Genomic DNA, 15,906 nt, shown 5'->3' with positions numbered 1-15,906 from the left:
CTTCTTGAAACATTATGAACCGCGATCAACCGTGCTCCGATGGCGGCAACGTCTGGCGCGGCGGCGCGGCCCGTATCTTAAAAGCGACCCGCGAAATCGGCAGAGTGCGGCACGCTATAACAGCTGCGTGAGCGTTGTGTTCTCGCCGCTTTGCCCGGCAGCACGCAGGTGAGTTTTCTCGCCATGCGGGCGCTATGTTCACAGCGATCAGCTTAAGGGACGGACGGTTTTTCCGTTGGGTAAGGGTAGAAGTGCTTACGCCTTTAAAACCTTCAGATTTCAGTGTGCGCTTATTATCAATTAATTCGCAAGCGCCGTTGAACACCAACTGCTACCTAGAGGACGTGTTCGGATAGGTCTCCTTTTGCAGCTACGCAGTACTGGGTCCGCTCTATCACATTTCTGTAGCTTTCCTGATGAACGACGCTGGAATTCTACGGCAGACACATGCTATCCTTGCCTTCAGCTCGCCTAACGTCCGTCCCGATCAAGTAAACGCGATCTTTACATAACCCCGAAGAAAGAAATCGAATGGAGAGAGCTCAGGTGCCCTAGCTGGTCGATTCACAGGCTCGTTCCTTCCAATCTATTACGCATGATAAGTCGCAACCAGTCAGTTTCGTGCTAGGCTCCTGCTGTGTGCTGATGCCCCACCTGGCTGATACCAGAGAAGTGACAGCGGGACTTCGCTGAGAAAGTCATCCACCACCACCACTTCAACAATTTCGTCCACGTAACGCTATCCAGTCAGTGTGTGATCGAAGAAGACGGGACCGATTATAGCACCGGCGTAAATTCTGAACCACTCATTGAACGACCACTGGCACTTGTGCCCATTGCACTTTAGCCACTGTGAATTGGAGTCCGTCCAATGAAAGTTTACCTGGCTGTTTCCGTAAAAATTGGCTTTATTTGTCCACATGGTGTTGCTCAAAAGGTCAGGTGACTCGCCATCTTTTTTTAGTACCCAATTAGAGAAATCTAGATGATTCTGCAGGTCCCTATCTTCCATGCATTGGTGCTGGTTAAAGTGGTACGAGTGAAAGGCCAAGTCATTTAGAATCCTTCAAACTGATGACGTGGAAATTGGTACCTGGGCGGCCACCACCCCCACGCTAGCATCAGGGTTTGAGGCCACAAATTCTAGAACATCAGTGCGTAGGCTAGAACTCAAAGAAGAAGTCCTCCGCTGCTGTCTCTGAAAGCTGCCAGTTTGTCTCAGGTTTGCATAATTTCCAATGATAGTCAATGTGTTTAGTGTACCCCCACACTTCCATGACCGATTTACATTTGCGGCCTTCCTCTTGTTGCCATTTGCAGCTCCCAAGGCAAGGATCATGTTTTCATTGTGTTCATTAGAGAAATCGGAATGCATCATGTAACCGCGCAAACAACAAAGGGCAAAGAAGGAAACACACAGGACAGGCGCGGAACTTCAACAAAGATTTACTCTGGGAAATCCCACATTTATACATGTATCATAATCACACTTGCTAATCATCAGACAACCATCACTCGACGTTGGCATGCGGGCGTGAGTGGCATAAATTTGAGTGTAAATATCTGAACTCTATATCACTCAGTGACACTGAAGAGCTGCTTACGCAGCTGCCAGATTGCATTTTTATACACTAAGCTTCAAAGATTTCTCGGCTCAGTTGTGACGCAAACATCTTCAAGACTTTAGTGTCGCGGAACCTAGGCGTGCAATTACGACAGTGCCGACAATGGTCAGCCAATTTGCCACCCCCCGCCAATCCTTCTACCCCTGCGCGGTGCTCCTGCAGTCTGACGTTTAGACACCGTCCCATCTTCCTTATGTAGCTATTGCCACAAGAGAGGGGTATCTAGCACACTACCCCTATTCTGCATGGGACGAACCTGTCAATGTGCGTGATACCCGCATACATTTCTATTCTTCTTTCCCTGCACCATGTTGCACATGCCCGCCAGTTTCTTGGGCGCCGTGAAAACCACCGGTACTTCACATTTTCAGCCACCTTTTTGAGGCGGTGAGAGATTTGGTGGTAGTACGGGATGGAAACAGGTCTACGGCGTTGCTGCTCTACGCTTGGGCGGAGCTCTGATGGGCCCCGCGCTTCCTTGTCAAGGGTTCCTATCACCGAGGTGACCATCTCATACTGAAATCCTGCGCTGTGCAGTCTTTGCGACTGTAAGAACACGCTGTGCTGCATTTCATGCTGGCAGGACTTATCAATTGAGCAGCACGCAGGCAGTTTTTCGCAATTCCCCTTTCTACAAGCTTGGAATGAGCAGACTGGTAGTTTAAGATACCTTTTTTGATCGAGCCTGACACCTCCAGCACGCATGTGATCCAGCAATAATAATGCAAATGTCCAGGAACTGCCGACGTCCATGCGAAGGCAACTCAAAAGTGAAACTCAATCCAAAGGCGCTCTCTCGGAAAATTTCAAGAACACGGTTTACAGCAGTTGAACCGCCTCCCTCCCCTACCCCTTTAATATAAATGGCATCATCGTCAAAATATCTAAATATCTTAGCCGAGTAGGCTGTGTCAAGGCGTCTATCCCGCCTATCGCTGTTAAATACATTAGAGAAAGACATGGCGACTGGAACGAAAGAAAACGCACCTTAAAATCTTCGCACTGATGTCAATTCACTTTTGTGATAATCGGTATTGTGGCAAAAAAATAAAGAAAAATACCATTCATGCACTTTATCTACGCTTAGACAACCGCTAACGCAACTAACTCCCCACACGACGTGTTACTTCAGTTGGAACGTGGCAGATAAGGAATTAGGTCGATCACAATGTTCTTCTTTTTTATTTCCTTCGTTTCGTTCTGGCTAACTCAGACAGAGTCTGTTCGAGGGCTCTTCTTTATGATATGGGCGGGAGCGCAGTCACGTGGCATTCTCCATATTTTGGGGGTATTTATCAGTCGTAAAAAATTTGTACGCCATTAGTACGTCGCTGAAAATACTGCAATTAGATGTACCTTGTTCTTGCCTACAAATGCCTCGTTGACACTTTGGTAATTAGAATAGCACGTCTCGAGTTAGATAATTAATTACAATTGCCTAATTAAATCTCAATAACGAAAAATTACTGGCAGCTACTCCACTGTACAGGAAACAAAGTACACAAGGTTGTGTTTTAGCAACGCAATTTGTCTTTTTTGAAATCTGGGTGCATGATAGTTAATTCGGACACCCTGTATATATTTATGACCTCTGCGTAGAAGTGAAGTACGATGCGTACAAGTGACGCTTCGGCACTGTAGGGGGGGGTGGCGGTGATGGAGTTCGCCCCCCAACCTCCGCCGCGTCGTCGGCGCCTATACCTACTATCACGTCCGCTGTGCGCTGACGCTGGCACGCACTGTTATCTTGTTTCTATTGCACAAAAGGCAACGATCGACTACATTGCCAGCAGGAGCCTTCGCGATAGCCGCAAAAATCGCCTATATATCTGGGATGTGCGATCGGGCGAGGAGTGCAAGTGATCATATTCCAGCGCACGCCGTTCACAGAGCTGATCAGCCCTGTTTGATCCACAACTGATGAACGCCTGTAAGCGCTCGGTTTCTCTTTGAATTTTGCGCACATGCACTTATTTTACAACGCCACACACATACACAGAAATTCCTGACTGCATGCGTGCATGCGTGCGCGTGAGTGCGTGTATCTGACAAAATAACCGGCGATATCGTCCCATTCCTGATGCGGCGGTTGACAAGAAATTGTTCTGAAGAGGACACATTTCCTGGGAGACTCGTATCTAAATGCATGGGAACGGATAATTTTCTTTTTCCTCGGCAGCCACTGCACCAAATTTGATCCGGTTTGTTGCATTTAAAAGAAACAGTTAAAATATAGTGACTGCTGGAAGAGAAGCTTTGATTTAGGCAATCAATTGTGGTAAAATTTGCTCAGAACCACAAGTTTTCAGAAAGCAAAGCTCAAAAGTTTACAACTCTCTTAATCAGCAATGAAATATGATATTACAGTTATGTAAATTTCATCTAATACTGCGACTATGGCCTACAAAAGTTACGTATTATATATTGGCTCTGAAGCACACCACTAGTATGTGAGTAGGACTTTCGCAAAACTCTTGTAAACATCGTAATAAATTCATGTAGGCTATATTAAAATATATCAAATTTTTGTGCCTCCGAAGTTCTAACGCATGCAGCTTACAGAACGGTGATATCTGTCATTTGTGCAGAGTTACGTATTTATAAGCTTCGCCCGGATTTTTTTTAGCTTACAATTTTACCCAATTCCTTCAACAAGCCTTTAACAATTTCTGCTGGCCTTAAGTCGAAATTCCCTTTCATCGCTTACTATAATTTATATTTATCTCTCAAATGCAACAAATTACCTTAAATTGGCCCATAGGTTATCTCAAAAAGCAGTTCTGTGTTTTTTCATGTATTTGAAGCAATCAAACAGTGGATACCGACCAAAAGAAGTACTAAAAAGTAATAAATCTCAAAGCTGTTTCGGCTCCCCTGCGCAAGCCTTGTTCACAATGGGATGAAGGAAAGTTCACGAAAGCTTATGTATACTTCAGAATGTGACGTAAGCAGCACGTGTACGACGGAGGGGGTTCCCAATTTTGGTTAAGCATGAAAATTAGAAATGCGTAATTCAGCGCAAGACAGAGGTACCGCATTTGTGTCAACTGCTATCGTTAGAGTATCCAAAACGATCAAATTGGGTATACGAATTTACATCTTACTTAAAAGCATTACAATGCTTCCAAATAGATTCCAATATTCCTATTCACAAATTAGTGGTGTATTGCAGAGCTAGGTTTGACACATCAATTCGCTGCACTTTGCTTGTTATGTCATGTGCAGTTTACAGAAATGCTGTATTTCTTTATATTTGAGTTACGGTGTTATTATATTGATACACGAGTTTTTTTAACTTCGCAATTTTCACAATACCTATAAGAGACTTCGTGGTCTAAATTTCATTTCTTTTTCTTTTAACTGTAAACAAGGCTTATCAAAGTCACTGTACTAGTTGCCACGAAAAATAATTTCTCTTTTAGCTTGTATTTGGATAGAAGCTCCGGAGGAAAACCTGCTTCATAGAAGTGCTCGCCTCATGTGCATTCGTGGCACTGAAATTCTAGTTACCATCCTTGCTATGTGCATTCGTAAATGTACATGTGACTACGACATTGAGTGCAAAAAGCACATAATCTTATTTTGCCACAAATGCCAAAGGCGACTTTACTTGCCGCACCGCTAACGTCCTGTTACTCGAGTATACAATGTTTCATGCACTGCGTGTACATCGTCCATACCAAAACAATGTACCGTATCTGGTTTACAGTCTCATAGCAGAAATACGCATCTTACAGCAAGTGACATTTTCTAAACATGTCGAAGTAGAAGGTCCCACAATCAACAATATCACATCACCAATAATGTAATTTGGCTTCAAATTGCACCATGCCTGGAAAAGTAGGCGAACGTATCAAGTTGACAATGCGTCGCTATAGTGAGCATTTCTTTGTTCTCGCGCGGATGTTTCCTGGCTCACGTATTGTCTATTAGCATTCAATAAACAGGACAGTGTGAATTCTTTACTTCTGCTGCGTGGTTATTAAAACCGACATGATGCGGCCGTGTCTTAATGGGGTATTTCGAAAACTCCATGTCCTTACCCCCGTAGACCAGAGACCCCCCCACCCCCGCAGCACCAATGAGGCTTTTCCAAACGTCTCGGGCCTTACAGTGTCGTTTCAATGAACAAGAATACAGAAAAGTGAAATAAGGCAGGGATCTTAGTTTTTTAACAATATTCTAGCAGCTCTGTTATTTATATAACGAAGATGACCCTGTTGTTATGGTGATGATGTTGACATTCTGAACTTGGCCTTTGCTGTCCATGCAAGTGCGCGCGAATTCTATGTAAGCTAGAGTGCTTGTGTCACCCCCCCTTCCCCCTTAGAAAGAAGAATGCAAATATTTAGGAGGATAGGACAGGAATAAACTTTATTTGTCCAACGGTTATTGATGTTGGTGCCCGGGGCTAGGCTGCCAGGGGTCCATCACCCGATATTAAAAAAGTGTTAGAATGTTCACTTCACAATGTTGCGGTATAATTTTTGTATAGGTATGTTTGTGATCATGTTATTGTCGTCGTCAAGTTGGCGCCATTTAGCTGTGAAAATTACCTTCCGGCTCTTGATACCCTGCCCAAATAAGTGTTCATGGTAGTATGCACGCATCCAGAAAGGAAGGATTTGGTAGTACTATAGGTGGAATGCGTCTCAGACAACTTCTGCAGTAAGCTTCGGCAAAAGGCAGAATGTACCAACTGATAAAGATGCTGAGCTTTTGTCAAAGCGGCGGTGAATCATTGCGAAAAGTCCTTCATAAAAGAGTTGGAGAGATAGCGATATCTGTCAGGAATATGCACGTCAATGGTAACATTGCTTTATCAACGTGCACTGCTTGACGTAGAGAAGCAGCTTTGCGCTTTGTATTTCTGTGATACCATCGCGCAGCAAATGCCGCATTGTCTTTTTAAGACACAATTCCTCGAGAAGGCAGCTGCGTTTCAGCACAAGAGAGGTGTTGCGCCGCTTTAATTCGAGCAGCGATTTCAACTGTGTTTACATCCATTACAGCGTCGCGAAGCAAACTTCGCAAGTGTACCATACAAAGGCAAGTATGGATCGCGGCGCTATAGTGCCCTCTGTCTTCTACAAAAAGAAAATTCCGCCAGAACACATCTTACGATGACTGTCGACGTTAATCTGATTAACACTGAACTAATGTAGCGAGCGAGATACGGTACTGCTAAAGACACTTTGATTGAGAGTTTGTGTCTTTCTGAGATTTCTAGTGCTTCATCTATAATTAATATACACCGTCTCTGGAATTGGCTCATTTTGCTATGATAGTTACTCGCCAGCGTCGTCCATGACCTGACGGCATGACAACTCTATGACGACGCCGCAGTAATGGCGATGGAATGACTAAGACGGAATTTCGTGGATGGGACTACGACAATGTGATGACAATTTTGAAATCCTGACAATCACATACCGATGACAGACGACGACGGTATCCGGACAAAGCTATGGTGACAACCGTATTACGACAATGGCGGGGGGCTGACTGTACAATGACGAAGGCGCATGACTATTGTATGACGAGATTAGTACATATAAGACGGAATGACGATGATGGCAGTACAATGACTCTACAAGAATGAATCCGTGTCAACGGCTGCGTAACGACGTAGTGATAGCAATGGCATGACAATGGCGGCCTAATAACGATTGAATGATTACTCTTGATTGAATGATTACCCATTATAGCATGGCGTCATGGAATGTCGAAGATGGCATGACGCAAGGAGGGGACGTTTCCGAAAAGATGACGATTGCATGACGACAGCTGAATGACGACAACGGGATAACAACCTCTTTACGATGACGATTCGACGAAGGTGGCTGCATGAGAGTAGCGGGAAGACGACGACCACACGAAAACGATTGCTTGACGACATCTGTATGACGGTTACTGTGGAGCGAAGACGGTAAGAGAAGAATCGGATGGCGAGGCTGCGCTGACGGAGATTGAACGACTACGATGACCTCACGACGAATGTATGGCAACGATGCACGATGACAGCGCAGTGACGACGATGGCATGACAATGGTGGCACATCTACTATTGAATGACAACAGCATGATTACAATGAAATGCTGGAGAACTAATGACCTCGATGCAACTACGAAGGTGGTATGACTATGGCGGCATAACGAGAATGAAATGACGACGACTGTTCAACGACGCTAGCGTTAAGACAATGGTATGATGAGAGTCGGTTGGCGAAGGTGGAGTGACGACGACGGAACGATGGCGGCATACCCTGTGGCCCAAGCGAGTAGACAATTGGGGTCACTGGGTGGGCGTAAGGAGAGAGACAGACGGACGAACGGCCGGTCGGATAAACTTCAAATGCCTGAATTAGGGAAAGAATTTGCGGCAATAATAATTGAAGCGGCCTCACAGAAAATGGTAAGTGGAACTTGACTGAAGTGATACGTGCACTCAGCGGTATGGCTTCGCCGCTGTGTTATTGTACGATAGGTATACGAATACCTCTGACGTCATCGGCTCTGGCTCTTCGTGCCACCCTAGGGTTAGTAATGACAGTGAAGTTTAAAAACTTAGCTTTTTGTGAATTCAGATTCTATCACTGCTGCTGCATTCTCCATTAACGAAACAAAGCACTATATACCACCTTTAGAAGCAAACAGACGGTGACGCAAGAAATAGCATTGGGAAATAGAGCGTTAGCTTTAATTGAAGCGCAGGAATAATGGGCAAAATAAACTGAAAGTGAGCGCAAGAAGAATTTCCCGCAGGCGCGAGCTGTACTCCCATTGTCTGCGCGGTGTTGCACCAATTATCTGCCGCAACATCATCGTGCGGTCCATTTTCTTGAATATTTGTGTATTTGTACTTTGCCTAGCCACATGAGTTAGCCAGGGCATCCATAGCGGCGGATGAGGGACACTCTTCTTGCGGCAGAAATCACGTGAACATAGGAGCATGGGCTCCACGCCGCTGGATCTCGCAGACCATATTAAGAGCAGACAAGTTCCGTGAGGGACGCTAGCTGGCTAATAGTTCGAAGGCTAGATTTACTGTACAGATACTCCAAAAATAGAACTCAAATATGGTACTGCGGTAGATAAATTGGCCCAGCACCGCATAGGTAATGCGGAATATGTCGGTTCAGCTCCAGCCCGCGGCAAGTAGTCTTTTCGTCCACTTTCTTTTTTCATCTTTTTATCGATAAATATAAATTTATTCTATAGTCAGTTAGTTTCATCCATGGTTTCTCCGGACTCATTGTCTGTGTGGGGCTTGTAGAGTTGCCATTAACCGAAAGAAATTAACCCTTTGGTTCTCCTTTTCGCTTTATAAAGCACGTTGTATTCTATACTCACTCGGGAATGTCACATGCTGCTGTGTTCACTAGGTGCGGTGAGAGAATACTGTGGAGAATAACGTGGCATACCGGTCTGTGTGACGTTTAAGGATATCATTTGCGCTCTTTATTTGCAGATTCAACCGCAAATGTTCCATCCCTCTTGCAACATCTCTCACCTTCAACAGGGCCCCAACCAGAAGGCTAAATAGCACTTCGTTAGTGAGAGATTAGCTTTATGGACATATTCGCTTAACCCAAATGCAGAATTGCAATCAGCCAACAGAGTCAACCTTGAATTGTCCATGCTCTTTCTTGCCAACCTCCCGCGTGTTATTTTCCTTAATTACTGGCGTTCTCTACGTTGTCCACGAGTTCTAAAAAAATCGCAGTTTCGCCCGAAAGTCGAACCACGCTTGCGATATAAAGAGAGAGAGAGAGAAAATGAGAAAGGAAAGGTAGGGAGGTTAACCAGGACTGAGCCCGGTTGGCTACCCTACACAGGGGAAAGGGGACGGAAAAAATAAAAGTAGAAGAGAGATATATAAAATTAGTAGTAAGGATAGTCGATTTATCGGCCGTATAGACTTGCAAACATTCGCTTACTCACTAAATTACCAATCATATAATGATGTACGCAGACGTAGGAAAAAAACAGAGACAACAGAGGCAGCCTTCTTTCTGTGTGTCTGTTGCCTTCCACATCCTCCTTAAGTCACACCTACACATTCTATCATGGATTCAAACGAACTAGCCCGTCAATGTGTTTCAACTAAATTAGCAAGCACGGAGTCACGCGCGCACAGCTAATCATGAACACATCTTGCTGGATGAATGCGGAAACAGCCTATCAAAATGCTGCAGAGAGGAATCGCGGCAGCCCCCCAGCTGCGATCGAATTCACTTTCCTGGATCTGTCGCATCAAAGCGAATGAAACATCGAAAACACAGCGCATACGAAGCTGCAAGCACTAGACGCACTTTGCAAACATGGTACATTGAAGATGAGGCCCGCGAGGGCGTGCACTTTGGCCATGTCGCAGATCGCTTTCAAGATACGGCGCCCGCACGGCCGCGCCGTAAGCAGCCGCCGCCGAGATGTACGCCCACTCTCCCTTGCCTCACCCCCATGCCTCGCGCGCGACGGGAGAGGGCGCGCTTCCTCGCTTGCACACGCGAACTGAGCCGCGTTCGCCACCTCAGCATCGCACGCTTTCACTCGCACATACAGCACACGTCGCGCGGCGACGATTATATCGCCCTTGGACTTTATTCAGAAACTGGCGGCGACGGTGACGGCGATGGCAGAAAAGCGCCCGGGTAATATAATTCTATCGCATTAATTACACATCCCCTCCTCCTACCTTCCATATCCTTCGAATTCTCGCCTCGCGGATTCAGTTCATGCTGTGTGTGATTTTCCACTTTCCAACCGTAGCAGTACGTCAGACCTTCAATCAGGCTCGTATGTCCTGTTTTCCATTATGTTCGTATTTCCTTCCTTCTTTCTTTTTTTTGCTTCTATCGTGTCGGCGGAATAACATTCGGGAGAAAAAAGAGGAAGGGAAACCACGCGTGAGTGCTTTGGAATGAGCAGCTGGCACGCACCTGAGTTGAAATCTCTTCAATGCGCACCTCAGTTTCACTCGCTTGTTATTTCACAAAATTAACCTCCGGGAGTGCGGGAGAGGCATGTAATTCGCTGTCATGTTCGTTCGACCAACGAATACCGCATACCACTACCCCGTTGCCAGCGGCCACGGCTTATTCTTTGCATCAAGTTGTGTCTCATTCAGTGCACTCTATGTGCGTAAGCTTGTGGACGGCTGCACCAGTTTAGCTCTACAGGTTATTTATACTTCTACTTTTTACCGGTGAGTGTTTCCAACCATTAAATTCACTTCTTCTTTTCACCCATAACATCCACTTTTCATCCGTATATTGGAAAGACGTATGAGAACCGCTTAATAAATATTGGTGCGTTACCTGGTGAGCCATGATATCACAGCAGAACACTTAAAGCTGATACGTTCACGCACACATGCAAAAGTTGCAGTTAGTTTTCAATTGTCGAGAAGACAAAAAAAAAAATGACCTGCAATCCCGACCCTGCGAAAGTGGATGGCCAGCGAAGCTGTCAGAAAACCACTCAAATGCCGTCGATGGGGATATGAAATATTTTATTGTTCTGCATGGTCTTAGCACGACACCGTTGTTAAGCATTACGATTTTGCACTCGTCGCCGCTCGTTGTATTCACGCTTCTCTTCGGGAGTCTTAACTTTGTCTGGTGTTCCCGTAGCGGTCTTGCAATGAGCTGACTGAGATGCTAGGCAGGTCTCCCTTTTAAATATGAGTTTTGTTGACGTCACTCGATGATTCGTATGCCGCAGTTTCCCCTTTCTCCCCGGAGCAGCTTATGCAACCGTAATGTTTACCAGGAAACACACGCGGAGAGAAGGAACGGGGTTCGTATTGTTCACCGGCGCCAGATCCATCATGCGGTTTTCACGCTTGTTTTGTGCTTTTCTTTATTGAAATGAATACTGAGCACTTTGTTGTATGTCTTATTCCAAAGGAAATATGCACTTTCTTTCGGTTCAATTTTTCTTTTTCTTTTTGATCACGGACACGTAATGTCCCTGCCAACTCGAGCAGGCTGACAGCTTCGCTGTGAAAGGCGAGCGGAGTCACTCGCAGTGACTGTCAAGGTGGTCGTACCTTACGTGCACACAGTTTCCTACAATCTTCGAAAGATAGGCCAAAAAGCCACCGTTGATGCGGTGTTTTGGCACCTGTGGGATAGTCGGGCCTGTGCAAAAAGGTGAATGGCGTGAAAAAGGAAATCTGTCCCCGCGCGATCAAGCACCTAAACCTAAACGTCACGTGTACTGAACGAGTGATTTATAAGGTCCGTGTGTCCTGTAACAATGTATACATCGGGAAGATGAGCAGGAAGATTCACGTCATTTAGCCTTGCACTGCAGGAATTGTAGCTGCAAACCCGTCCTGAAAGAAACGGAAGTTGTGCGCAGGAAACACAGAAAACAAACAAGGGAAATTTTCGAAGCAATAGGAATTGACATTTGGAAAGACAGGTGTGTCAGTCGCCCCTCGGTGGGATTCTCTGACAAAGCGGGCCAGTGTCTTGGACATGGTTGATTTCTAGAGTGGGAGACTAAAGAAAATACAATCTTTGTTTTTCTTTTTTTACTCTTGTTCACGCCTCACCCTCGCCAGAGCGCTTGCGCTTCTCCATCGACAATACAAAAGGCGGCTCTTTGAGCAATAAAGCAATAGTAGCAGTCCAGCGCCTGTGCATGTCCTTGCTATGTTGCGTGAACGTGCCAGTTTTAAGCGCGCTGCTTCAACATCTTAGTAATGCACGACAGCCGCAACGTGCGCTGCTTTCTGAGAAGGGTTGCGCAGGAAGCATCCGTGGCCACTGGTTTATTGCGTCTGCATCCCCTTCCCCCCTCACCTCGAACTTTAACCAAAGTCCTCGGAAATGCAGGTTTCATGCGCCCGTTATGATCACAATTTATGCTAGTTCAGATTTTGTAGGACCAGCGCTTAGACAACGGACAAGGGGAATACACCATTCTTTGGTCTTTCTCTTCGTCTAAGTACTAGTCCTATAAATCCTAAAGATGCTACACCAACCTGCCCAATAGTGCACCTTAGTAAGGTACGCTCCGCGAACTCTGTATTGTGCGCCATCTACTGTCATCGCCTGTATTGGCAGCAATAGGGCCGATATTGCCGCCGCTAAGAAGGCTCTGTTTTGAGCGCTTCACGATGAAATTGTATGTAGAAAGCGGCTGGAAGACAAAAGGAGAAGTATGCACGCAAGGTTCTTGAGTAATGCGTGGCGAGAAAGAAATGCGTAGGGAGTAGCAGCGACGCTTGGTTCCAAACATCAGACATATACAGTTGAGGACCTCTACAACGAACGCCTGTATAACGGGATGACCTGTACCACGAAGGAATCCCTGTGTCCCTGTTCTTGTGTGAGCCGTTCGCTGCGCTACCTGTACAGTGAAATGACCTTTATAACGAAGGATATCAGAGGCCCCAAACACTTCGTTAGTAAGGCGTCCGACTCCGTGCTAATATATGTATAGATAGTGCGAAGTACGATTTCGCTTGACTTTTTTTGCCCTTTATTTTATGTCAATTAGTTTAGAAGAAGGATTAGATGACAGCAAGGAAGGTGTGTGCATTTCACATGCTTCGATCATAAATATAAGTCTCAATGCTTACCGAAAACGTGCTATTGTTTTTAAGTGCGTTTATTGTTATCTAATTATTCATGTTTATTTAGTCATTCTTTTATTTACTTTTTTGTAATGGAGAAAAGGGTCGTGGCATCGAACGCATGGTTTAATTCCGCTTCTTCTCTTCTCGCACCCGCGGTCCGAGCGCTCAAGCCCAAGTGCGCTTCTGTCTGTGTCTTCACACTCGCCCAGGCTGAAGACCTGAGAGAAGGATCGACAATTCATTTTAAAATAGACAGTTCACTTGAATAGAAGGTACAATTTCTTGAGGTGTGACACATGCAAGGCGAAGTTATTTCTTTTACACCAGCTGAGGCTGACGCCTGAAACTGAAGTGTTCACGTGCCAGGTGTTCTCTCCTATGCGCCGGGTATTTGCGGAGGGCCCTTCAAACCTCGCTCTGACTCCCCTTGGAGCTGGCTCCCCTTGGGACCCTCCTCACCTCGTTACCGACGTTACACACTGGAGCAGGTTGATATCGACGGTCATAGTGGCAGTTCTGCTCTTCTTGCGCTTTTGAAGCTCTTCTGATTGCTGCTGTTCTGGTATTTTCAAAGACAGACGCTCGGCCGCCGGAGCTGGAGATGGCAACCGGATTGTCTATGTTCAGCACCGCTATCAGCCGAGCCAGCTTTCCGTAGATAAGTTTCATATGGTGTCCTCCTAGTAGATATCTACAGCGCCATGTTAACGGCATAAGCAGCTGACTGAAGGTGAACATCATGGTCAGCTTCTCCTATTTTCCTTACTTCGGTATACGTAGCGAGTTGCTTTCGTTCGTTCCATAAGACCATTTCCCTGGGGATTAAATGCAGACGTCTAATGGTGCTGCACCTCTACCCTACTAAGATATCTTCTTGTTTCACGGCTGCACAAGCTTTTAGCACGGTCTGACATACATAGATTTTTTGGCAGGCCATGTCTCCGTTCAAACCTTGCTTTCCACCTTTGTTCACCAGAAGCATTGTTTGCATTCTGTGGAGCGTGGCTCGCTGGCCAATGTGCCCTCCTTGCGGTGCGTCATGGCTCGCTATGTTTCCGATCTAAAACAATTATGAATGATTAGGAGGTGTCGTTCTTCCCAGTTTTCCTGGTGTCACTGTTGCCGATTGGTACGAGCATGGCGCGCATAATGCGAATACGTGGTATCGTTGTCCACATAAAGCAAGTTGTTCTTTATTCCACTTTCATTGCCATTAATTTATCATTTCTTTTAATTCACTTAGCAAGTACAAGTAATTTCCCCTATGTTGGCCTTGGTGTCGTTGTTTGTTTGCTTCTCATGATATGATCCTGATACAGCGTGTCATCGCGTATTACATATGTCGAATTCGTTCCTGTAGCAGCGATTGAGACAGTGGTTTATAATAAGCCTTTGTCCTCCTGTTGGGCTTTGCAGAAGCGTTGTTGAGAGGATACAATGTGACTGTTGTCGTTTCGGGCAACGCGGTCAAATGGGATCCGTGAGAGAGCATCGGTAATGTTTCTTGCCCTCCAGCATGGTGGCGCCCGCCAAACCGTGCTCTTGCAGCGTGATAATCCATCGGGCAAAGTTATGCTTCACCTGCTGCTTGGGAAACATCCATGTTAACGCAGAATTATCGGTCACAACCGTCAACTTCCACCCAAAGAGATAGTGACGGAATTTGCCATTCACACTCCCTACCACCGCAAGGCATCCTAGCTCACTGGAGGGGTAGTGGCGCTGGGTATCTGAAGGTTTGCGGCTCGCACATGCGACTATACATTCTATGCCATCAGGGTCACTTTGCATGAGCACTGCCCCAAAGCCCATCTGGCTGGCCTAGTCAACTCGTCATCGAATTGACCTATTGCTGGGCAGAGAGTTAACTGCTGTTTTAAAGTTCGAAAAGCGATTTCTCATGGAGCACCGCATTCGACACATACCTCCTTCTTTATATAACTCGGTCAGAGGAGTGGCGGTAGATGCGAACTGGGGAGTAAATCTGCGTAAATGCGAAGCCACACCTGCAAGCGACTCAGCTTGTTTGAGGCAAGTTGATGTGGGATATTTCACCACAGCAGCAGTGCGTTCCAGGAGCGGCTGGATGCCATTGGGAGAGATAGTGTGCCCTGGGTGTGAAATCTTGGAGAGACCGAATTGATACTCGACGCGGTGTAACAGAAACCCAGCCTCATAGACCTTGCGTAGTACTTCGTCCAAATTGTGCAGATGTTGTTCTTGCCCTGCGCCAACGAACAGGATGCACCAAACAAGATTGGTACTTCAGAGGTCCTAGCACGCAGTTGATGGTGCGCTGAAAGGTGCTGGGAGTCGTGCGCAACCCAAATAGCATGAAATTAATTCGTGCAAGCATGAAGTCTCGAAAGGCTGCCTTGCAGTTTTCTTCAGCGACGATGACTTGCCAGTATCCCACGCGTAAATGAAGCGATGAAAAGAACTTGGGATGCCGCACCGAATCAATAGCGTTGGGTGTCGTACATTTGTTCAGTTGCCTGTAGTCAACACAAAACCTGAACGAACAATTTTATTTCCGAACAAAAATGACGAGCGCTGCTCACGGGCTTGAAGAGGGCCGAATAATGTCCATATCGAGCATTTAACGCACCTGTTATGCGATCACGGTGCTCTCCCGTTTCGCGTACCTCTTCAGTGGCACACATATCGGCGAGTGGTCGGCGAAAGGTCG

The 15,906-nt window shown here is 46.0% G+C and overlaps 1 protein-coding gene across 1 annotated transcript in view; it reads left to right on the top strand.

The window, feature by feature from the left end:
• The first annotated feature begins 10,646 nt into the window (after positions 1 to 10,646).
• LOC142576609 (polyamine-transporting ATPase 13A3-like) overlaps positions 10,647 to 15,906 on the top strand; it is a 296,153-nt gene continuing 290,893 nt past the window's right edge. The window contains exon 1 of the mRNA XM_075686810.1: positions 10,647 to 10,832. The gene's annotated coding sequence lies outside the window, so the exon portion shown is untranslated. The remainder of the gene's footprint in view (positions 10,833 to 15,906) is intronic.

The sequence above is a fragment of the Dermacentor variabilis genome, chromosome 3, assembly GCF_050947875.1.
Source record: "Dermacentor variabilis isolate Ectoservices chromosome 3, ASM5094787v1, whole genome shotgun sequence".
In the NCBI taxonomy this organism is placed as follows: domain Eukaryota; kingdom Metazoa; phylum Arthropoda; class Arachnida; order Ixodida; family Ixodidae; genus Dermacentor; species Dermacentor variabilis.
Note: the sequence above shows the minus strand (reverse complement) of the source record. Positions and strands in the feature narration are given on the sequence as shown.